General features: G+C 40.3%; 2 long non-coding RNA genes across 4 annotated transcripts in view; one reads left to right on the top strand and one right to left on the bottom strand.

Annotated features, from left to right (window-relative positions):
- The window catches only part of LOC309353385, a 307,936-nt gene that overhangs the window by 269,649 nt on the left and 12,636 nt on the right, over window positions 1-25,651 (bottom strand). The window contains exons 3-4 of the long non-coding RNA XR_014161767.1: window positions 8,660-8,758; window positions 3,033-3,263 (exon numbers count right to left, since the gene is read on the bottom strand). This is a non-coding gene — a long non-coding RNA (uncharacterized lncRNA). The remainder of the gene's footprint in view (window positions 1-3,032; window positions 3,264-8,659; window positions 8,759-25,651) is intronic.
- Window positions 18,124-25,253, top strand: LOC309353508. 3 transcript variants are annotated; one of them, XR_014161914.1, is made up of 5 exons: window positions 18,124-18,214; window positions 20,903-21,062; window positions 21,163-21,289; window positions 23,926-24,560; window positions 24,972-25,253. It is a non-coding gene; the product is annotated as an uncharacterized lncRNA (long non-coding RNA). The 3 variants fall into 3 exon arrangements; XR_014161915.1 differs by having other exon boundaries at window positions 23,926-25,253; XR_014161916.1 differs by lacking the exons at window positions 23,926-24,560; window positions 24,972-25,253 and adding an exon at window positions 23,412-23,535.

Raw genomic sequence — 25,651 nt, 5'->3', positions numbered from 1 at the left:
CAAACCCCCTTTCCCCTTTTAATATAAAGCTGATACTCAGAAACTACATACAGATGTGACCTCATGCAAAAGTAAAGGCCTGACTATTCAGCGTTAGACAAGAGGCCACCAGTTGAGTTGCTGGTGCTGCTACCTTGAAATATACAGGTCAAAGGAGTCGTATAGCATAGGGGGCTGCCTTATACGAGGTCAGTTTACCATGCATTTAGCCTAATATTGATTGCTCATCTGTCCAGTAATGGTCTTCCATATGAAGCACCTGCTTTACATGCAGAAGGCCACAGGAACAATCCTGGGCATCTCCAGACAGTGTGGGGAAAGACATCGTTTTGAAATGGGGGTTCACTATCAGTCAGTGTAGACCAGGAATGAGAAAACTGTAGCCCTCCAGATGGTCAAGGAAGCTCACAGTTGTAGTCCAAAGGCTCCCCATTGCTGGTATAAACAATACTGAGCTAGATAAATTGGTATTATAAAAAAATATGTCCCTATTACATATTATTTTAACTGGAAAAGCCAGTGGTTGAACTTAGGACCTTCTGCCTGCACATCATGTTCTTTGCCACTGATTTTTGGCCCCTCCCCATTAACAAGTCCAGCTATCCCATGTTACTAACTGAGGGAGGAAAGATGATAAAGTGGTTCCTGAACAGCAGAAGGCTTCTAAAGATGTGGCCTTTACCCCAGAGATTTAGTTTAGACAATTTCATGCTTCGAAAACATTCATCACATGTTGGAAGCAAGATGGAAGCTGAAACAAAAGCCAGACTGTAAGATCAGTCTCAGAAAATTGGTAAACAGGAGACTTTTTTGCAGAAAGCTTCCATGGACTTAACTCACAGTACTGGGTTTCCAAGTTAGAATCTTTCCATCCTAGAATTTTCCTAGTTATCATCCAACACTCATGGCTATGCTACACTGCAGAGCAACCACTACACTGTACTGACATAGGATAAGCTGACATTACCTGAAACTTAGCTGCTTATTTCTATCTAGGAAATCCTTGTTCCATGGTTCATTTTTGGAACATGTATTTCTCAAGGCTGAAATACTTGTTTTTATCTGGGAGAACATCTGGGTATCTGGAAACATAAAAATAAGAAAAATGTCATCATCTTGTATGAAGACAAACTTGTTAGTTGTAACCTGTCCATCCCCAAAGCGCCAGCCTGATAACAAAATACTATTACCCCCTTTAGCAATAATTATCTACTACTAATTTCAGTCAAGCATTCACAATGATGCTATTGCCAGATCTTCCAGAAGTCTGCACTCAGGATCAAACCACACATTATGTTAATGTGATTTCTGTGAAATAAATTGAAGGTGCCCTGTCTCATAACTTAGATATCCACCCCAAGTATGTAGGGGCACATGGGAAACAGGGTTTAGCACATACCCCCAATCTCACAGTCCCAATGAGAATTGCCTGTGAAGTTGTTCTTTGGTTCCATGGAACAGGAACATAAGGAGAACCCTACTTAATCATGCCTAAGTGCATCATTCTTTTCTCACAGTGACCACCAGATGCCTCCAGGAAGCCCACAAGCAGGACCTGAATGTAACAGCTCCCTCCCCACTTGAGAATCCCAGCAACTGGTTTCAGAAGCAATGTCATGGCTCCTGTAGAACCATCCAGGACCTATAGCAAGATCTGTCACAGAAGGAAAGGGATTCATAGGTCAGAGGTGAGGAGAACCCAAGCAAGGTTTTTCCAACCCTTTGTTGTTGGACATCACAGAAGAAGAAGGGGAACCACACCCCAGCTATGAAACTGAGTAAATTATCCAGACTTCAATATTTAATGGGGAATGAAACATACATTTTGAAAAGTTTTTTTTTTTTATAAGGCTGAAAACCACACCTAAATGTGGGAAAATATTAGCTGTAATTGTGTCACAACTTTGAGGGCATAGGCTGTATGCTGAGACTGTTCAAATTCCTGGATCCAGCACATGTTAAAATCTAAGCAAGGATTCAAATTCCTGAAATAGCCAGGCTAGGTTCTTGGTGAAATAATGGCCTAAATATGGGTTGTTGAGGTAACAAAGCAAGTAGCTCTGTGCCAGAAAACAAACGTGTGGGTCCCAATCCCTCAAATGGCCGGTACTTAGAAAGACAAGGGCCAGAGCTGAGAGTTGTTTGAGCTAGAAGCTAGAAGCAGGCTAAGAAGCCAGAGAGATAGAGCAATACCTGATTTCTGTTAGAATCTAAGACTGTGGCTATGGAAGAAGCAAGACTCTCTTGAGGAGTTAATGCTGTGAACCCCTCCATGGTAGAGTGTGTGTGTGTGTGTGTGTGTGTGTGTGTGTGTGTGTGTAAACAAACCAAATAGTGTGTCTACTGTACCCCATTCTGAAAGAAGCATGAACCCTGTGTAAGCGCCTAGAACCCCTGGAATATCACACTACTTGGAGATTCGATTGGCGTGCAACAATAGTGAAAAAGTGGCAACCAAGAAACATTCACTTAGTTCTGCCACATTTTAAAATTACAATGAACTTGTCATATACTAGGCACACCAACCCATGCAGAGACATCTTGTTCCATTTTTCAAAAATCCAATAGCTCAAAGCCTATTTCAAATGTCTAACGGCTTTGTCTCCTATATAAAATGAAATTTGTATCACAAAATAGAACATATGATGCTTCAAGACTCATTCCCTTGCAAAACCCTCTTTTGCCACCATAAATGGTTATCAAATTCCGTTTCAAGACAGGAGCTTCTTCAGGGCAAATGTCAATGATTCAGAAAGACTGTGCTAGAAATACTGGAAGGTTGACATGACAGGTTCTTAATCCCATCACTTCATATAACTTCTAGTGATCTCAGTGGAGGTGCGGCCATTGATCAGTTGGAAATTGTTTGATTCAGGAACAGAGCCAAGTCAAATGAACCCTGTGAACAGGCTGTGTGGAGGCGCTGGGAAGAAGACTGAGTTTAAAGGGCACAAAAATTATGGGATACCTTCCCTAGTGAGGCCCACCATGTGTTGTCTTTGTTGACCTTTTGAAGTTTAATTAAAACTCACCTGTTCTGCTAGGCAGTTGAGAAAATCAGCAGAGATCTAAGGTTTCAATGTTGTTGCAGTTGTGTTTAGTGTTGCTGCAGTTGTCTAGTAGTTTTATTGCATTATTCTTGGGATATTTTACTCTCCCTCTCTTTCTTTAGGGAGACAATTGAGTCATGAAGCCAGATTTGGTGACACAGTCTAGGTTCCAATAAAAGTTTAGCATTTGTACAGTAATTACCAGCATAAAGCCTATGGAGGGAAGAGAAATCAAAAGTATGTAATTAACATTACAATGTTTCATTAACACACAATAATTCCTCTGCAGGTCATACAATTCACATGCATATTTTATTAAATTGCACACAATTTTTTTATATGTATCTGACCCTCGCATGCTTTTTATATGTATCTGACCCTGCATGCTTTGAAGATAGAAAGCCAGTGGTATAGCCTATAAGTTTAAAGACATTTAGAAAGAATTGTGGAGTTAAAAGGTACTTTTGATGTTTGTTCTTTCTTTTCTATCACAAGGGCATTCAATACAGCAAAGGAACGTAAGTAGAAAACATTAAGGCTGAAGAAATTTCCATGGCAATCATTCTCATTTAACCCTTTCCAATCATTTAATATAAAGGGCTGGTAGACAGCTATTTGTTTATTAAGGATATAAAAGCAGCAATATGAATTTCCCCATCTCATTGCCAACAGATTCTCTGTGTGATGCTCTGGTACATTTTAATGAGGATTATATCATATTCCGAGCTGTTAACTAGATGGAGCCAGATGTATGCTATTGCCTTCCACAGTCCTTGCTAGTATTTCTGATCAAAGAGGAGAGCAATTAACACTGCCAAGCCTCCCAAGCTCTTTTGTCCAAACCACCTTTTCATAATAAATGTCCTTGCTCCCAATGATTCATGCAACTAGTCTGTAAGAGTTGTCCATGGAAATAACAGGATAGTTCAGGAATGACTTGGGACGTGGGCTCTGATCATCAGTGGAGCCTCCAGGTTTGGAGAGAGACTTCTTTGGGCAAGATTCATGTAACACCCTATGCCTCAAAAGGGAAGGTCCACAGCTCAGTGGCAGAGCATCTTCACTATATTCAGAAGGTCCCAGGTTCAATCCCTGGTATCTCCAGGTAGGACTGGGAATGCCCTGTGTCTACCAATCAGTGTAGACAATACTAAGTTACAATGGTGTATCTATATCTATATCTATAATCTATCTATCTATCATCATAATCTATCTATCTCAAATGTCATCTTAAAAAGCAGAGACATCACCTTGCTGACAAAAATCCATATAGTTAAAGCTATGGTTTTCCCAGTAGCAATGTATGGAAGTGAGAGCTGGACCATAAAGAAGGCTGATCACCGAAGAATTGATGCAAATACCAGCTCTGAGACTGTTTTCTGTTTGTAAGTGCTGCTAACTCGTTATTTTAAACACTGCGTAAGTATTTGCTCTATGGACGTTGTATTCTGCCTAGTTTAAACTTAACTTAAGAAAATCCGCAAACAGCCATCCTGAACAATCTCTGTGTGCATGTACTGTGTAATCGAGTTAAGCTTTCCAAAGCTTTAGGAACACTATCAGTTCCTCGTAATGATAATTTTATTTATTTTTTTAAAATATCAGCATCAGAGATTCAAAACCTTTGTTAAACCCGTGGTAAACACATGCACAAGGATTGACCGCCAAATACAATGTTATAGCAGCCCCAGTATGTACAGCGAACCTCCTTCACCATCGGTAATGCAGTCATTGAAAAGTTAACATCTGTGGCTTAATTATTATTAGAATTTTAATGAACAAGATGAAGTAAATCACTCAGCTTAGCTGCTCGCTTTTTGAAGCAGACTGAGTTCCTGGAAGATAAGAGTGAGATTGTGCTTGTTCAACAGCTTGGCAATACTTGAAGGGGGAGGGTAAAATACAGGTTTGATGGAATTTAGAACAATTCTACTGCTAATAAAAAAAAAAGTGGGGGATAGTCGTAATTCCTGAATATGAGTTTCAGGCTTAATGAGTTGAGTTTAGTTTTTGCAATGAAGCTTTAATGCAGTTAGACAAAATACCTGCCTGTGTACACATGGCCAAAATCAGCTCCCGAGAAACTAAACATAGAGCTAATGTAAACTATTTCTGTGCTCTATGCATTCCTTTAAAACTCAACAATCACTTAGCTAGCTGGCAGAATATGTGGAAGCAGGGAATATGTACTTTGAATGCTAATCCTATAAGTCAAGGATGAGGATCCTGTGGCCATGCAGATGTGGGACTAGAACTTTCATCTTTCATGACTAGCAGGTATGCTGGCTGGGGTTTTTTGGGAGATGGAATCAATTAACATCTGGAGGGCCACATCTCTGCTGTAGGAGATACTGAGCAAGCACCTTTCAGGCTCTGATCTTTGCTGCTACAGCTCCTGAACACACCACCACCACTGAAACCCTGGGCCAGATATTTTCGGTACTGCAGCTTAGAAGTGGCAAGAGCGGTTGTTAAAAATGGAAGGAAGCAGTGCAAGGATGAATGTGGGAAGCAGAGAACCAGGTCAGATGCAGAATCCAGAAAAGGAAAGGGTGTGAGGGGGAATCACACTGTGGACTCACTCGCAATGACCCTTCCCTCAGGAGCAAAGCCTAACCTGCAAAGGTGAACAAACTGCACAATAATAATAATACCTTTACTGTATTGTCATTGTACGACCTGTGTACAATTAAATTAAACGAGCCTCCCCACCCCCCGCTCAAACACTCAATCTCTTATCGAACAACATACCACCTTGCAAGTCAATTTCACTATGTTATTTTTCATTCAACAGAACAGCCTAACAGCCCATGGATAGAAGCTATTTTTTAGCCTGTTGGTATGGCTGATTATACTTATATATCTCCTGCCCGTGGGATTAAATTGGCCACAACCTTATTGATTCCAGGTTGGCTTTGGATCAGGCATTGGGTCTACAGTATATCTCTTTCAGCCCCCTGGTGGAGCGATGATGCATGACAGGATCAAGCATAGTATTAATGGGTCATCCTCCCAACCAGCTGAAGGAAGCTGTATGGCCCGTCTGCCATACACCTTGGCTTCTAGACAGAGATTTCCATCTAGACCCCTCTAGCAGGGTGCCCTGCTATTACACTATTCAGAGGTGGGGTGTTTCCACTCAATGCCTCATCCATCAAAGTTGTGACTATTGCTATGGGGGAAGGCAAAACCTGCAAATGAGGCCAATCTATTTTCAGGCAAGTTCCTTCCCAACTCTGAACACAGCAACCATTATAGAACCACAGCAAAGCCGACAACACAAAGACCTAGGAAGGAAAAGGTTAGCATACAAAACTCAAATGGGATGGGAAGGGAGGGATGTTATTTGGCCGAATGCAGTCCCTGCGGTCAGATACATCTGACTTTTATGTACTGGAGGGCGGGGAGGACCAGAGTGAAACCTGATCTGCTCCCCTCCGCAGCCTCACCCACCCACTATGGGCTGAATTGACCCAATATTCATATAGTTTGGTGGTGGGGAAGGCCATGGATCCAAGCGGCTATCCTGGGGATTCCCCAACTGCTGGCCACATAGACTCAGCGTAGCTCCCATGGGATTGTGCTGTGAGGGCCCGCAACAGCCATTCACCCCATACTGGGTAAACAACCATTTAGGCATATCTGAACTATTGGCCCCTTTTGTTTAATACGACTAGCAGAAAATCTCCAGAGCCACAGACAGAGGTTTCTTCTGTCAGCTACTATCGGGCTGTTTTAAGTGGAAATGTCAGGGACTGCATACAAAGCATGTACTCTGCCACTGAGCTATGCCCTATCTCTTGACTTGGTGAGGTGAAGTAAAGGCCATGTTTAGAAGCTTGGCAGCTATACAAAGGAATTTCCCATCCTGCATTCATCACCCAGTTGCCATGATTGCCATGTGCTCAGGGAATACATATTGGTCCAGACCAGCTCGTGTACTGTGACCATGCACTTCTTTTCATCATGTGAATGTTCCCTTTGAGCATGGCCTGCATATGAAAATAACTCAGTTACAGCATACAAAGGTTCACCAACAAAGAATTCCTTCTAATCCCGCTGAGCCAAAAAATATAGTTGGGGAAACTCATAATTTCTGCCAGCTTTCCTTCCTTCCTTTTTGTTTTTGTTGGAGCTTTGATCCTTCTGGCTATCTAAATTTCACACAGAATACATTAGATATCTTTTTGTTTGTTTCAAATATCTTTGAAGGAATTGGTACTATGCTGGAACGACTTGCCAATAATATCAAGCAAGCAAGCGAAATAAAAGATAAGAAAGAGATGGCAAAGTTGGCAGGTACCTGGGTAGTAAATGGATTGCTGACGTGGCACATATTTAAGACAAAAATGTTGACTTATGCCACAGAAAATAGAATAAGGTACAATTAGAAAATATTTCAAGGATTTCTTCTTGATATATGCCAGGCACCACCAAACTTGGGCCTCCAGATGTTTTGGGACTACAATTCCCATCATCCCTGAACACTGGTCCTGTAGCTAGGGATGATGGGAGTTGTAGTGCCAAAACATCTGGAGGGCCAAGTTTGGGGGTGCCTGATATATGCTAAGCCTGAGTCTGAAGGAGTGTTGCCTTCACCTGTGTGGGTTGTCTTCCCTTTGTCACACAGAAGCAGACATCTAAAACAGCAATTATAAGCAACAGTCAGCTCTTTGCAAAGGGAGGACAAAACACCCAGTCTTCCCTCCAGGCACCCCCAAACTTGGCCCCCCAGATGTTTTGGGTCTACACTTCCCTTCATCTCTGACCACTGGTCCTGTTAGCTTGGGATGATAGGAGTTGTAGTCCCAAAACATCTGGAGGGCCGAGTTTGGGGGTGCCTGCTCTACACAGAGTAGAAGGCAGAAGGATTAGCAAACTGAACCCATATTCTAATCCTAAAGTTACCACATAACAATCAGGATGTCAGGGTGCTGTTGGTGGCTATTGGCTGCCTGCCCAGTAAAGCAGAGAGACAGGGGAAAGCGAGCTTTTCAGTTCCTTTTTATGATTAGAATTTCCAGGACAAAATTCCATCCACACTGTTCATTATCCGACGTTGCCTCGAGTGAAGCTCCACCTCCCCTTCTCTGTACTTCCCTATTCATCACAGTCCTCCTCCCTCTGACAGCGGCTACCAAGTGCCACCAACCTTTGAGCCCTCTTCTCTGCTATTCACAACTAGGGAACGGTTTCTGGGGAACTCTCCAACGACAGTGTGTCAGTCAGCCGCTGCTCAGGCTCTGTCTGTTCAATGCTACCTGGTTACTGCTCCTCATCTTCCATTATTTCCCAACTTCTTCCCTCTTCTTCTTCTGGGGTGTGACCTGTGCCAAACCCCTCCACTAGATCAATACTATCTGGAAGGCTCCTGGGGAAGAGTGACCTCCACCATTCCTCTTTATCTGCCCAGTCCCTGACATCAGAATGTGTAAGAGCTTTTAAGGTTCAGGAGACGTATTCAAAGGCACCTTCCCATGTATTTCTTTAAGTTGAGTACCTATTTCATTATTTACTTTAAAGGTCCTTCCTTCTGCCCTCCCCAAATGTACGCATAGTTAGCTATTCGTATTTATTAATTTTATGAACATTTAATAGCAATTACCCACTGTTATAATCAGTACAGATGCAAGTGCCTCCTCTGTTCTGTTGTCTTAAACTATCCTGCAGTCTCTCCCAAGCCTTGACTTTAAGAACAGCAGGAGCAGCTGGAAAGGGAAAAGAGGAGTTCAGGGTTTTATTAATTTTTAATTATGATTCTGTGTCTTTGTTTTTCAGTTTGATCCTTTTAAATGGTTTTGTATGTGTTGTGGTATTTTATGCATTGTGACTTGATGTTATTTAAATTTATTACAGTATAGTAATTAGTTATTGTAATTGTTAAGAGTGAGATTCTGTTTAATTATTATTTACTCTTATTTTGAGAATTAATTTTATTGTGTTCTATTATATTCTAATGGATTACTGAACATTACTTTATTTGATATACGTTGTTTCTTTTAAAGTTATGTTTTTATTGTGACTTTTTTGTATTGGATCAGATTGTTGTAAGGTGTGTTTGATCTTTGTTGCATACTTTGTTGTATCTTCAGCTTGTAAACTGCCTTGTGCATAGTAATAGAGAAAGGCAGTATACAAATTAAAAGTGAAATGAAATGTTCCCTCTTATAGTCAGAAGTCATGTTGCAATAGGAGGCATTTCAACTCATAAAGAGTCTGCTTTCCATTTCTTTTCTCATATTGAAATTCACAAAAACCCTTTAAATCTTTTTGTTTTTCTAATGTTTCTGGGGTGTCATGTTTTAAAGGTAACATTCTAGGTCTTTACCTTGGCAGCCTCCTATATATTTGCTTGCTTGTTTAAATTTATATATAAAACCTTGGTCCAAAGCAGGCCCTCAGATGTTAAATTCATCTGAATGTCTGGTGTCAAATATTATGAAATACTAAATATAAAAACTACTAAATACAGTCAAATATTAACAGCCAAATATCAGATACTGTACTGAAATCATTGCATAGCAAATAATGTTCAGTTATTTAAAATACCCTGTGTCTCAGTAATTTTGATTGTAATTCTGATTAGTTTCAACCAATTTCCCAATCTTCAGTTTACTGCTATAGTAAATTGAACATGCAGAATTATGTTTTTTCTACATAGAACACTTCTTTTCCTGAATATTAATCATCAATGAGATTTTGTCTTTTTAATAAAAAGAAATTCCTTCCTTCCTTAATAATGTTTAAAGTGCATTGGTCTTGCAGAACTCTATCATTCCGCAGAATGGCCACAAAGGTTTATAAAAAGTGCAAAATATAAATATTTGGGTTTCAATATTTTGATTTCCTGTTCAATTTCAATGTAGCTGTGAAGCAAACCATCTACAGTCAAAGAGAAAACAGAACTGGAGTTTGCTGATATTACAGTGTGCCAGGAACAGAAGCTGTTATTGCATGTCTGAAGAATTTTTATATCCCTCTGATAGTTTGTACACCATCTGAATTTTATTAAATTCTCTTTGACCAACCTAGAGCCAAGGTTGGCTTATATATGCAGAGAATCTCAGTGCTAATAAAATAGCTTTAAATGAGGCACAGATGAAAATCAAATGATTGCATAGAGACCTGAAAGACATTTTGGCAAAGTATTTATTATTAACATTGATTGGCAAAATAACTAAGATTTGAGCTAAGAAATTGCAGTCTGCAGTATCTCCAGGTTGCAGTCAGAATATTGACTGACTGTCTTGTGTCAAGGCATTCATAACCCAAGCCTCAGTACAGTATTCAGTCTCCTGTATCATGCCATAACTCTAAGCCAAGAGTAACATCCTGGCTCAGTTCTCTGTGCAAAACACAGTAGGAGGTCAGCATTAAAACTGTATGATGAATTTGGCTTTATGTATAATGTCACACTAGTAAAAATTTAGTATTTGGTGGGCTTATTAAACAAGCCAGACACATATATCATCTAATTCAGTCCTCAACATTTCAGAGTTGTGTCTCCCCGTTGCAGAAAAGAAAATACTACTTCATAACAGTTACACTTATAACTAAATACTTTTCCAAACTGAATTTTAAGGTGTGCACATAAGTCTGGTTTCAGTAGGAAATTGTCAGAACCAATGTAGAATTAAGCTTGATTTTTAAAACCATGAAGTACATTCAGAAGGCAACTTTAAAAGCCACAGGTCAACAAAATGCATAAATTGCCTTGAAGTGGTGGTTTTGAAGGCATTGATAAATTAATAGTGGTGGTAATGTTGCCCTTCTTTGAAATGAATTTGTCCAGCTCTGCTCACTACTCTGAGCAAATCACACAGGGCTGATTCATATCTCTACCCAACCAAAGGTCTGGTCTCTGCCTCACCACACACAAAAAAACAACACATGAAATGAGGACTTAATGTGCAATTTGTGTGACTGTTCCCCTCTCAACAAAGGGGAGTAAGATCAGGCCTATGTACATATGGTAGCACTTTACTTTATATCAGGTGTGGAGAACCTTTGACCTTCCAGATATTACTAAACTACAACTGCTATAATCAAGCCTTGTTGGGAATGCTGGGAGTTGTAGTTCAGCAACATCTGGAAGGTCAAAGGTTTCCCACCCCTGCTTTGTATATATGCTAAGGTATCACTCCTCCACTGTGCAAAAAAGGATTGATGGTCTCTCTGTGTGTGTGTGTGTGTGTGTGTGGTGTGTGTGTGATTTGTGGATCACTACCTCATCCAACAAATGTGCTTTAGTTCTGCAGTGTAAACATGTCATAGCTCAGAGGGATCTCCTCCAAAAAGTGGCCTTTACAGCTTTGCCAGTCTGCTGCCTATCTTCCTCTTTAATGCTGCCTATCTTCCTCTTTAATGGCTACACACCTCCTCAAATATGATTGGATTCAGGGGGAGATTTAACAGTGGTACAGTATCTGCTTTGAGCATAGGAGATCCTAGGTTCAATTTCCAGGTAGGGTGAGAATGTTCAATGTCTAAAACTATGGAGAGCTGCTGCTCTGTGTGGACAGCACTGAACTAGATGGAAGAAGGTAGCTTCCTATGTTCCTAATACAGTGGTACCTCGGGTTAAGTACTTAATTCGTTCCAGAGGTCTGTTCTTAACCTGAAACTGTTCTTAACCTGAAGCACCACTTTAGCTAATGGGGCCTCCTGCTGCTGCTGAGCCGCCGGAGCCCGATTTCTGTTCTTATCCTGAAGCAAAGTTCTTAACCTGAAGCACTATTTCTGGGTTAGTGGAGTGTGTAACCTGAAGCGTATGTAACCCGAGGTACCACTGTACTTTCAATGGGGGGGTGAGTATCTTACCCAGTGGAAACAAAATCTTTTAAAATATGGATTTAATTAGAATGGACTTTTTTACTTGGTGTGTGTATGCTGCCATGATACTAAACTAAGTTTGTAGTTTCCCATTAGGTATGGATGAAATAAGTCCAAATTCTTCATGGAATGGTTTCAGAGATTTGTAGAAGACAAAAAAATAAAAATAAAATGACCTTTACAACTGTCATTGGAACATTATTATTTTTCTTAAATCAGAAGAGCAAGCTCTGACTTTGCCTCTGACAAAAATCAGCAGCAGCAGTGGCTTAAGCCAATACCCTTGAGGGCCAGGATTTGTGGATGCCTCCACAATCCTGACTAAGAACAGCAGGAGGTAGAACAGAATGTAGCTGAATGATGCCAGCAACCACCTGGTGGGCTGGACTCAGCTGCCTCACTTGGCAGAAAGATCAAGGATTGAAGAGTAGGAGGGAGACAAGAATCCATTGCAGAGAGAGGAAGGAAAATAAATGTCAGGGGTATATGCAAGGAAAAGAAACGAAAGGCAGAGTGATATGTCATGGAGCAAAAGACTTTAAATAAAAAAGCTAGTGTTCTTTTCCAAGCCATGGCAACAGCAATGCAAGAACACCCCAAGCAGGATGTTCATAGCTGAAGATTCAGCCCTGACGAAGTATAGTCAGGTGAGGCAAATAGGGCTATGTCCCTGTTTCAGCAGAACAAAGCAAGCTCAAGCAAGGCAAGGTGAAGCCAAGTCAAGGTTCAGGCAGGGTAGGAATTGAGGATACAGACAGCACCCTGGACAGCTCTATGGAGCATGTAGGCTGCAGTCTTATAGGAGCAAAGCTCAAATGTTGCTTCAGCAGCAGACAACTCCACACTGAGCCTTCAACAGAGCTCCAGCTGGGTGGTTAATTCCACCTTCGATGACAGAAGCTTCTTCCATTAGACTATCTTGGCTGTGAGTCCTGGAAGATTTGCCCCCTGCCTTGCAGGTATTTTTTCACCTGGCCTGGGAGGGCAGAGCCTTGATTGACTCCAGCTACAAAAGCTGATGCTACATATGAGGCCAGAGACCAACTTGGCTTTCTATTAGTGTAGACCCAGGTCATTGAGCCTGAGCCACCACCTGCCATGAAGCACCATTGGCAGGACTGGAAAGAACAGCAGCAGTTATATTCTAGGCTTATGATCATATTTTATTATTTTGCTAATTATGATATTTTAAATGTGCATTTTATTTTGACTTCTTTTTAAAAAATTAAGTTTACAATTTTTGTTAACTTTGCTAAGTTAAATGTGCATTCTGTAGTTGACTTTTGCAATGTTTTATCTTGAAATATTTAAGATAAGATTTTAGTTTCTTGTTAACTTTGTTTATTTGACTGTATACTTTATATTTGACTTTTTTCAGTAATGTTTTGCTGGATAGCTTTATTTGAGGTTTTAATGTGTTGTAAACCACTCTGAGATTTATTCTTAATATAAAGCGGTATAGAATGAATAAGTTAACAGACATTGACTCCAACATCCGCTCAAGTCCTCTGGTGTGGCAGCCCTTGGGATCTGGCAATGCAAACTCCATGGACTAGAGCGGTGAGGGCAAAATAGGTTCATCATGTGCCAGTGGTTCAGAGACAGTGGAGACTGGTTCTGAGAGCAATCTCCTCTGAATCCATGGCCTCATCCCACAAACATCATAAGAAGCACTGTCCTAAAGTCATATATAAGAAAGTGGAATATATATGGGTGGAGGGGTTATTAGCAATATCTAAACCAAAGAACATTTCTGTATTATAATTTGCTGTTTGAGAATGTTTATACAACACAGTATCAGACATGTGGTTTGTTATGCCTGTTTTCAAAAGAGCCATGCAACGGTTCCTGCAAAAGATTAGGTGTCAAAACAAAATAGTACTTTGGCCTAGGGTTCCTCAATACCACTTTACAGATTAGATCAGGCTTCCTCAACCTCAGCCCTCCAGATGTTTTTGGCCTTCAACTCACATGATCCCTAGCTAGCAGGACCAGTGGTCAGGGATGATGAGAATTGTAGTCCCAAAACATCTGGAGGGCCAAGGTTGAGGAAGCCTGGATTAGATCGTAGTAAAACCCATGAGAAAGGAATATATGCTTGTTTTTTAAACCGCATATTAAAATCACATTAATTAACGAAATGTTTGTTATTTGAAATTACACATTACAGCAACAGACCACAATGACTCATGGCCGAGATAAGAAGTATATGTCAAACAATTCAGAAAATTGGCTCACAATTAGTTAATCTAAATGAGCATTTTACTCTCTCTCTCTCTCTCTCTCTCTCTTTCTCTCTCTCTCTCTCTCTCTCTCTCTCTCTCACACACACACACACACACACACACACACACATATTCAGGCATCAAGCATCACTTTTTTAAACTTTTCACCCCAAATTCTAGTATTAAAGAAACTCAATAGGGCATGAAGATATTAAACATCTACTCAAATAACAGGAGAGCCTAGATCTGGAACAGTTGCTCCACAATTGGGAGAGAGACTGGGAGATGAACGCCACTGGTTTCAATAGAAACTCGAGTTTAAAATGACAGTGTGTGTTTGACGGTTGGGAATGTTGCCCTGTAGCAGTCTCGGAGCAGTGTGATTGTGCTAAATTGCCAAGCTGCTGTGGGTAGCTTACAGATGGTTTACATTCATTCAGCATTTCCTCTCAACTGGGGGTTTACATTGTCACAGAAAACCTTATATTCTTTTACCCACCACTCTGCCAATGCAAATATACTCTCCTGTAATTTGGATGAACAAGTCTAATAACCAGTTTATCTTTGGTCATCTGTAGTATGGGAGGCTGGCGCGAATGTGCATACCCCTGGACGGCTTTTCTTTTAAAATAAAGGCAAGGCCAATACTTGCATCTTTTGCATTCCTTTTCTCCTACAATGATACTTGATGGGTTTGTGGTATTGGGGAAGGGGTGCTGGCATGAATTCTCATAAAACTAATTAGATGGGTGTGAGGGGATGAGAGTCGAAAAAGTAAGACAAAACCTCATTGGATCTAGGGAACCTTTTTTAACCTGCCCTCTGTCTAATACAGGAAAAACCCAAATAAGAATATTAACTTCAATTTATTTCTGTACTAACAGCCTCGTACCCAGCGTTGCTCAGGAATTCTAAGAAACCAAAAAACCGGTGCAGTTTTGAAAGGTTCCGCCTGTCATCTTGCTTCATCTAATTGTATCCAAATGTAGACAGAACCGTGCTTCTTGATCTCAAAAATCACCATGCAATATTTGGTTACAAAAACTTAAGCCATATCCAAATCCATAGGGTAGTATTCAACTAACTTCTACTCAAGAGTAGACTTCAGCGCAATGTGTTTGCGCTGAAGAAAAGTTAGTTGACTGTAATCCATAGAGAAGAGTCAAACAAACAACTTTCCAGTGTATATCAGATTCAGCTGTGTGTTAGTGCTTTCCATCTGTACTAGATTCTCTTATCTTTAGGGTTCCCCCCCCCCTAAATATATTAAGGTTTTAATCTGATGTAAAATAGAAATAGTGCATTCCATCAGTAATTATGAGCATTGCATCAGTCACTATTTCCATAAATACATCAGCTGGGCAGTATAGTCAACCCCATAGGGTTGTTGTTGCTGCTGCTGCTGCTGCTGTTGCTGTTGTTGTTGTTAAATCTATATCCTGTCTTTCCTCACATAATGATCCTAGGTGGATTAGAATTAATTATTTAAGAATCACTAAATAATAACAACATTTTAAACCCTAAACATTAAAATTCACAGTAGACATTACCAACAGCTGTTCTTCCAATAGTAAATCAACCTCAGCTCATAACCTCACCTCCCCATGTCCTGTCCCTGCCAAAAGCATTTTTAACTGGTGCCTAAAAGTGCACAGAGTTTGTGTGAATCACATTTGAGGGTGGGGCTTTTCAGAAGCACGGAGCCATCAATGAGAAAGTCCTTCCCCAGGTCAATGAACAGCATAATTCATCCATGGATGGAATCACAAGGATGTGAAATGGTAGATGTGGAATTCACTGATTCTGAATATGCATCTTGTGCAAATAAGCTACAGTCCTGAACACCCTTGTTAGGAAGCCACATTGAACTATGTAGGTTTTGTGTCTGAATTAACATACTTGGGATTAGTCAGTAAATTTTATACTTCTCCTTAAAGCAAGATAGCATGCAGCTCAGTTTGTAGGTCCTATGTGACTTTCGGAAATCATTTCTAAAGATTTAGTTTCTAATACGTAACTGCAGTTATAATGTTGACTTTCTGCTACAGAGTGTCATATGTAGGGCTATTGTTCATATATGAAGAGTTGAGCTGAGTATGGCACTAGAAGTGAGACTAGCAAGAAAAGTTGAGCACATCAGATTGGAGAAATGGGCATGAACCACATCTGCAAACTGAGAAACAGGGCAAGCAAAACAACATTTCAGATTGGGCCAACTTTCTCCATGTTCAAAAACAATGAATTAAGAATGGGTAAACATAAATAAAGGGCACATATTCAGATTTCACATCACCCATATAGTTCATAACTGGCTTTCATTCTACATGTAAAACATGTACAATCCATGCTGTGAGGTTGAAATCTGAAACTTATAGCAGTAAAGCTTTTCAGTGTAAGTACAGATCGATTGATAGCCCTTTATCTTCTGCTGTGACTAATAATAAGCCCAATGAGATAACACTACAATTTCACACTAATCTGCAGGTTGCATTGTTCACTTTGTCACTCATAAATATTTTTGCTTACTATAAGTTGAGGAACAACCACTCATTCTCAACATAACCAGTGCAGAGCAAAAATAGACTCAGCAAACAAGTCTTCATATTATAATCATCAGCATTGTTTGGGTTTGTGAAATTTTTAAGAGTATGTTAAATGATATGATTCCTTTCAACAGTATTGGTTTTAATATCTATTTCATGGGTACAGTGTTTATTTTGTACCATATGCCGTGCTTATTTTTCTAGAAAAGTAGGCGCCGGTACTCACCATAAAGTTGTTACAGTGTCACACTTTTTAACCAAAAAAAGAAAACAAAACAAAACAAAAAAAGAGGTGCCAGTACACAGCATGAAGTTGTTCCCACACAGCAATTATTTTTTTAATTTGTGGAGCAAAATTCCAACATGCACCCTCACCCTGCCTTCTGACTGAAGTGGTATGATCGAGGAACTGGAATTTGTGCAGACCAGGCCTAAGCCAAAAGACTTCATGGAAGTGACCCAAACCACAATAAACTTAGCCTCATGTGATGCAGCTGCCTACAGTGTATCATTTTCTTCCTTTCCTGTATAACCAATTCAGAGACTACTGTATTATGCCTCTTGCCTAGCTAAAATGTTAGTACTGTATTATCAACATCCCAACTTTGGGATGCTGTCCCCAAATAGGCTTCATGCTCACTGCTGCACCAGGCTAAGGCATTCTTATTTGTCCAGATAATTAAATTTTAGCCCTGCTTTGCAATTTTTTCATCAATAGTTTTTGCGTCTCAATTTGTTATTCATTATGAAGGTCATAGTTTTTTTATTGTATTTGCACACCATCTTGGAATTTGTGGATGAAGGGGATAGAGGGTGGTTTATATATTTTTCAAATAAATATATAACATATTCAGTTTTCCTGAATCTGAATGAACTTGCCCACTGCTTCTGCCTTGCTGTGATAACAGAAGGATTGCTATGTTCTGCATAGCAGAGAATGTCAAGGAAAACCAGAAACATCATATTAGAAAACTTTCAGGCAATTATGCCATTGCAAAGGCATTTATATACCTGGTAGTTGTTGTTATTGTTGTTTTTGGTAGCGATGAATCCAGTCCTGGAGAGGAATGACCATTGGGAGTTTCATAAATGAACCATGCATTTCAAAGCCAAAGTTTTAATTATAATTGCCCATTTACAAAGAACCATACTATGCTCTACTATAGCTTTCCAACTTTGGAATGCAAACCATTGGTGCCTATTGTTTTTCAGCCACAATAAATGAGGGCTTCACAGGAAGAAAACAGTTCCCCTTATCTGCTAAAGGCTGGCCTGCAGCATGTAACTATCAGCTGCTAGCATCACAGGGACTGGGAGGTAACCAATAGAATGTGTGAGGAGAGATTAGAATGAATTGTTGACGTTGGTTTTGCCTCATAAACGACAGTCTCTTGCATTTGCAAGTTGGCTGTTTGTTACATTTCTTTTTCCTTCAAAGGCAGTTTTGTCTTATCTGATGCTGAAACTCTTCCATGCAGCTTTGACCGCAGAAGCACGCATGAAAGAAATCGGTTGGAAATTTGTTCATGTCTACCTCTATGCTTGACATTTCTTCGCTGATAAGGTAGAGCTAAATATTGACTTTTTGGTTAAGTTCAGATTAGCTGTCTGGTCTACGAGCATTGATCGTAACCCATTATCTTTTTCCCATTTTGGGCCTCTGAGCTCAGCTGCCAAAAATGAGAGACAAAGGAATGGCAGGAAGAAAATTAATGTGCAGTAAAGATATCACTTTACTAGACAAAGCCACAATTACTGTTGACCTTTGATTTTATTTCCTGTCCATCTTGCATTCCAATAAAGTAATTCATATTTGCCTTGGCTTTCCTTTTCCCAAAGAAAACAATTTCTCTTCTGTCTACATGACAAGAAACCCTCTGCTGTTAATGCTGTTTGATAATAAATACAGGTGCTACCATAAGTATGCAGAATTAAAGAGCAGTGCTTGCTGGTGTAAGCTTCAGTCTGTTGCTTTCCTCTAACCCTATAAGAAGACTTAAGGACTTGGCCTGAAGGGGGAAAGAAGTAAGGGAAGAAGGAAAGCAAATAATGCAGAAAGTCTTTGACAAGTTCCCAAGAGACTTCCAAGGAAATTAAACATCTGGAGTTGTGATGTCCACCCTGACATGGTTTAGAGCAGTTTCAGGCACTGTGGAGGGGTTAAATGAATGTGAATGAGGAGAGACTAGCCCTGCCATTTAGATGCTTGTCCTCTTTCATGCCAAACCTTCTTAAAGAGAAAAGGAAAGGATACATGGTTGCTTCCAGATAACCTGTTTAAATACGCATTCATCTTGATTTGTTTACACAGTATGTGGGGAGTTCAGATGTCCCTATTTTTGAGAGTTTTTTCTGATTATTATTTTTTGCAGGGATGTTGTTATCTATCTGTCTATCTGTCTGTCTGTTTGTTTGTCGTCTATCCTGCCCTTCCTCCCCAGTGGGTCCAGTGCAAAACATTAGACAACTTTGTGTCTAATAGCAATTGCTATTCCATACTTTCCTTGGCATTTCTCTGTCAATTTTTAAATTGCAAAAATTACATGGGGGGGGGGAGCACAGAATAAACTCAAATGGCACAACCTGCTTTTGCAGGTATGCGATTAAATCCCACCAGGAATTCTCAACCATCTGGAATAGGTCCATGTCAGTTCTTCTCATGTCCACACCAGTTCCTCTACAGCCAATGAAGTAAGATCATTGGTTCCCTCCAAGTTCAAGCTCAAAGTGAAGGAAGTGGCAGTGAGCTGGCAGAAGTCCAAATAACAGAGTCACCATTGTGCTTGTTGTCATTATGTATACACAAATAGCTAGCATAGCACGAGAGAATCAATTCAACATGTTGGGTATTCTCTCAAGACCGCTTGTTATATAATAACATAAGGAGATTAAACAGTCATCAACACCTCCTCTCTTTTTTGGTCTCAACCTGTAATTAAATAATCCCTCCCCTCATTGTAAAATGTGGTTCCTTGCCGATGAAAGCAGCACATTAAGACACTGTCAAAAGTATGTTCAAATACTTTCCCCTGTAAAATGTTAAGGATTCCCAAAGCTCATTCAAGCTTAACACTCTCTCCACCCTCAAGTTCTCTTCTATTGCCATGTATTGTGCATAGTACAGAACATGCTTTTTGTGGGGGGGGCACACCTCTCCTATGTGTATTTATATTCCAAATTAACAAGAAATCAGTGCAAAAGATCTACAGGGTGGAAATGTTATATGGTGCACATTCCACTCCCCTGCAGAAGGATATTCTGAGCTTAACACAGTTCAACAGGTATTTGTACTGAAGAACTGAGCAGATTCCCCAGCCACATGGATAATAAACTCCTACCTGTACTGTACACTGAATGGAGGAGGATCCACTATGTTCCATCTGGCAACTAATATGCCAGCAGCAGAAGCTCTTATCCTCCACAGACTTTTTTCTTTTGGTCATAGAACTATAGAATTGTAGGGAATGAAAGGGGACACAAGGATCATCTCATCCGACTCCCTGCAATGCAGGAAACTTTCACCCAACGTGGGGCTCAAACCCACAACCCTGGGATTAAGAGTCTCATGCTCTGCAGACTGAGCTACCAGTTTCACTAATACAAGAGACATGCTGTTTTCTTAGAATGGGGGGAGGAGTGGTCTTTTCACAGCTCACTGTTTTACAAGCCCAGGAGGCAGGAAGCAGTAACAGGACTATTGCTGGCTGGGAGATGGGCATTCAGTTTAGCCTCCCCAGTCCTTTTCTGCTGCAGCTGCAGAACAGCAGCCTACTGGAGGAGCCAAAAGGTTTGGCCAACTAGACCTATCTATGAAGCACAAGAACTTGCCATGGCTATAGCTGGTTTCCAGGAATGACGCCTATTTATCCAGAATGACATTGGGTCACTGCCAGCAAGCCAGCCCCAATACAGGTGACGCTAAAGGGGATGTGACCCTTTGGAGTGTGATGTGGGCATGGGCATTACGGGATGAGCTTGTTCCCAGGTGAGAGACTGGAGCAGCACTGGGAGGGTAGAGGTTGTGAAACAGGTGGAATACTGTGCCTATGGTGAAAGCATATCCAGTGCAATTGGTGACTATTTGTTGATTTTTCTATTTTCTGTCATTTTGATTGATTGTACTGATTGAACTTTTATTGTATATTCATTTGTACTAATATTTTTGGGAGCCTTTGGACAAAAAAAAAGCAATGGCATAAATACAACAGAACATTTAGCTTTTGTTTATGACACTGGGTTTTTTGTTATACAGGCGTCAAGGAAGAAGTGTATTTTAAATGTGACTTGTAACTTTCATGTTCACGGCTGGATCCAGAGAAGCTTTTCCAATCTGAGGTTCTTTTTTCCAGTGGAGGCAGCAGTCATCCCAAGGAGATGACATCCTTTCCTCCAATGGAAGATATTCCATTGTAGTAAGTTTTTCTGGATCCAACCCAATGCCAACATTTATATTGTGTTGATTTTTGTAGGTGTGTGCAAAAATAAATTCAAAGTTGTTGTTGTTTAAAAAAGAATGAACATATTTTAAGAACCCTGCAACTGCTTTCTACAGCAAGTTTTGAGGAAACCAATGCTGCATTTGAGAAAGAAATTCCCTAGCCTGGGAAAAATGTTTTCCCACCCAAATGAAATTCCAAGGGTAAGTCTGTAAAAGCCAGCATTTTTATACCACTGGTTTTCTAACGTGTGTTTTGTTGCTTCTGTATGTTTTTAGTAGTTTGCCTTTTTAAAATCCTATAATAAGTAATGTAGTTATAAAGCTTAAAACACTATATTTGTATCTGTCATTTTAAAATAATCACCTTCTTTCAGTTGTATGGAAATGCCAAGCTGCTGCTAACATGTCAGAACACTTCAGTTTATAATAGCCTATTTACAGGCTTATATCTTAAACAATAATTCTATCTTCTTTACCACCACCTCACTCATCTTTGAAACTTTAGGAGAAAGAATAATTCGTTTACAGAAATGCCCCACCCCCATTTCTTTCTTTTTTTTAAAGGCAGGATTCCCAAATCCCATTCAATTTCTTTTAGAGGAAGTTAGCATGTGCTTCAGTTTCCCACAGAAATCAATGGAACTTAAATATGCTTCACACTGGTCAAATGATATTCTAGTTAAAGTTCTTAGCTACAAATCTAACACAGTTTTCATCACTTAGTATTTCATAGACTCAACAAAGTTTATTGATACAGTATTGTTACCTAGTGGTTCCACTTTTTCTTGCATTCTTCCATGGTCCTTTTGGATGTTTTATATTATTGTCAAACTTTTGGGTCAATTTCAGTACTTGACAACTTTCAATTAATCTCCAATTTTTGCTTTAAAAGCTTTTTTCTTTATATTGTATCTTCATGCATTAAATGATGTGCGATATGAGGAATGTTTTCTGTAGACTAATCTAAAACATAACTCAGTTTAACTCAGTGAAACAAAGGTTGCTTCAAGATTATGTTTACTGAGTATTCATCCTGATTTTCTGCAACACCGTTTACAGGGAGGCTATACAAGATTGCCAAATACTGAGCATTTGTTTGTGTTTTCTGGGAAGTTATACAATGTTGTGACAATCACTTGTTATCCCTTTACAATGCATTTCCCCATCACTTTCCTTACTGCAAAAAGTCCATGTCTTTTTGTGTGCCAAAGTCAAATCCACTTTGCTGATATGCAAGTGAATTCCACCCACTCTATAGCAATAGTCTGGAAGTTTCTTCAGAATCCTACTATATAAGTGCTTATTCCAAAAGTAAGTCCTTTATTAAGCCTGCAACCCAATAAACAAAAAAATCCCCCATGTATCTACCTTCCATACCCACAGTGGCGTAGCGTGGGGGGTGCAGGGGGGCCGGCCGCACCGGGCGCAAATCGGGGGGGGCGCTTGCACTCACAGCTCTCTGCCCCTACCTGGCTCACTCAGGGTTAGGGGGTGCAAATTACTTGCCTTGCCCCGGGTGCTGACAACCCACGCTACGCCACTGCATACCCATGCTGGTTTGCTGCTGCCTTAACACTTCTGGGTCATCATTTGAAGCCAAGCAGACTCACTTTGTATTCCCAAGTCTTTTCATTCTTCTCCAGATGTGACAGTCAAAACACACTCAGAACATCCAAAGATTAGAAACCATAACAACTTATCTGGCCCCACAAAATCACGTGCCAAAACTATTGTTTACGCAGAATTGGAGGTGGAAAAGATACTTGGTATCTGCAGTGAATAATATTATGATGTTCAAACTGCAGTTCTCTGCCCAATTTGTGTAATTATAAGGGTGGGGGACTCAAAATCCTGTAAAATATGAAGGCAAGCCTCAAAAGGAAATCCTTTTAAAACTGTATGACCATTTTTTTACTAGTTCTATTACTGCACAATTCATTAGTTGCACAGCTAATCAGCAGGAGCCATGTATTTTGATTAACTCATCATGATGTACCAGTTATATAAACAGGAAATGGCAATAGATTACATCACTATGGATATTGCCTAGAGGATTACTTTTAATTCCAGAATTCTTGCAAAATTCAGCTTTCAAAATACAGATAACACACTACACACTATGTGGTCTTGGCTAAGGGTTGTTCATGTGTTCCCAATCACATCCAAATTTTAAGAGGTGTGGCAATCAAGACTGCATTTTTGTCCAAAGTGAAGGAAGCAATTATTTGCCCTTCTTCAGTGACAAGCAGATTTGCATATGCTGCCTATACTTGAATGGTTGCAGACTGATTAGACCAGCCTTCCATCCTCCATATTGTTTTAGATGCAACTCCATCAGGCTCCGACAGTATGCTTGCAAACACTGCAGTTGATGGGAATTATAGCCCAAAACATCTGAAGGGAACCAAGCTGGGCAAAGCTAGAATAGACAGTGTTAGCCTAATAAACACAATTCATAGAAGAAATTTTATTGATTTATTTCATAAAATTTATGGTATACACTGCTTGGCTGTAAAACAACAACCTCAAAGAAATTTACAAAAGATACAAGGAAAATCAAGAAAAAAAATACAACCCTACTTTAAAACATACAAAAGTTAAAATACTAAAAGAGATTAAGATTGCCCCAACTTTCTAAGCATCTGGAGAGACTATGTTTGATATGGTAATTGAATCCGCAGTCACCAACCAACCATGCCGCTGTCATCATTTCACCCTAATCCCTCCCACGAATCCTGCCATTTTATTTGCAATAAGTTTAAACTCCTTTCTCTCCTCCTGCCCCAGTTCAGCACCATATCACCTACTATTTGTTATCTTATGTCTTTATCCTTTAGATCTGTTATGCATACCTGCTTATATGCTGCACACTGCTACAACTCTCTGGATCCTTCAATTTAATCTCCCTATCTTGTCTCTTAGCCGCTCCTTTATCATGGTGCCACCTTCATGTTACAGATGAAAATGACAGGAGGTCAGCACCAGAGACCAGACTCTCTGAATGCCATACTGAATTTTAAACTGGCAACTTGATTGTGTTCCTTTAGAAACACATCTTAGCCTTTGGAAAGAAAAGAAAAATACGGAGAGGTATCTGCTATATGAAATCCTAACAGTATGCCCACTTTCGAGAAAGTTCCTTTGAAGGAATCAAATGCATACCATAAAATAGTTATTTCATCAGGTGTGTGGAGTTTTTTGGACGGAGAAATCTCTCTCTTTCAATCATCCTCTCCCCTATTTATATATATATTTTTAAATGATAGGGAGTTGTGAAGTCTGTTGTCTCCAATGCGAGTGATCTCATTTAAATATATATTCCTTTGCCTTGCATTGTGTGAGCAGCCATGGAGTCCCTGTCCCTGCAAAGCCTGGCCATCTAGGGTATATGAACCACAATGGTCAGGGATTAAAAGGCCATAACTTTATTGATTTCAGAAATAGGTAAATCTTTGGCATAGGCATTGGGCATGTATCCCTCTCAGCCTCCTAGTGGAGGGTCTGAAGCATGACAGGGTCTGCTTGGGGGAAGAAGGGGCCATCACAAAATGCAGGTTTACATGGACGGCCCAACCCTAAGCACTGGGGAAGCTCTATGACCTGCTTCTTGCTCTATGAACAGAGACTTCAAGACCCCTCTAATGGGGTACCCTATAAATGCCACCGCTGGAAGGGGGACGAGTCACCTCTTCACCCCCAAAGGTTAGGAGATAGACTAAGGATTCCGCCCAAGGCCTAAACCGCCAAAACTAGTGCTACAGTGAAGACAAAACCTGCAGCACAAGGAAAATTCCTTCCTGGCTCCGAATATAGCAACCATCCAAAGACCATAGCAAAGCCCGCTGAGCTGGAAAGAAAAAGGGTGTTAAAAGAACAACAGCAGTGCCTAGGAATGGACCTGAGGGAAGACTGCATCCCTAAGGTCTGCTCCCAAAACCCCACCCTCCAGACCGCCACAGAAAGGCCAGTTTGAATGGTGGGCTTGGTGGAGGCCCACGCACCTCCGTGGCAGCCAGGGAGGAGCGGCAATGGCCACTTGTAAAATGGCGAGGCTCTGCGGGGAGAGGAGGCACTGTGGTGGGCCACAGCTACCACTCACCATGGAGAGAGGTAAGCGGCCATTTCTCACTATATCATATGTGTATCTCCACACATTTTGAATAGCTGTACTAATTGGAATTAGAGGCAGAAAACATGAATAGGATTCTCACATAAGGTAATTAGAACTCGGGACAAAGGCTTTTATAAGCATTCTGGATGTGCTGGGGGGAATTAAAGTGATGAGCAGATTTTCAAACTATGCCCCACTCTCAGCTCACAGTCCTCCTTTTCTTCCCTTTGGTTTTGCTATAAGTTTTTGACCAGCTTAAAGGTATGCAAATATGATAATGCATTGTCTAGCTTGTACCTGAAATGAAAGTGTGTTTTTCTCTGTGTGTGTGTTCCCTCCTTCATGCATTTTCAGTGTTTTCTGCAGATCCTCAAAGCACTAGCGGCGATTGCTTTAGGGATGTTGAAAAGTTTACAGTGAAATAAACACACTGACTATCCAGCCTAATCGGG

This window comes from Podarcis melisellensis (genome assembly GCF_964234715.1).
Source record: "Podarcis melisellensis genome assembly, chromosome: 12".
In the NCBI taxonomy this organism is placed as follows: domain Eukaryota; kingdom Metazoa; phylum Chordata; class Lepidosauria; order Squamata; family Lacertidae; genus Podarcis; species Podarcis melisellensis.
Note: the sequence above shows the minus strand (reverse complement) of the source record. Positions and strands in the feature narration are given on the sequence as shown.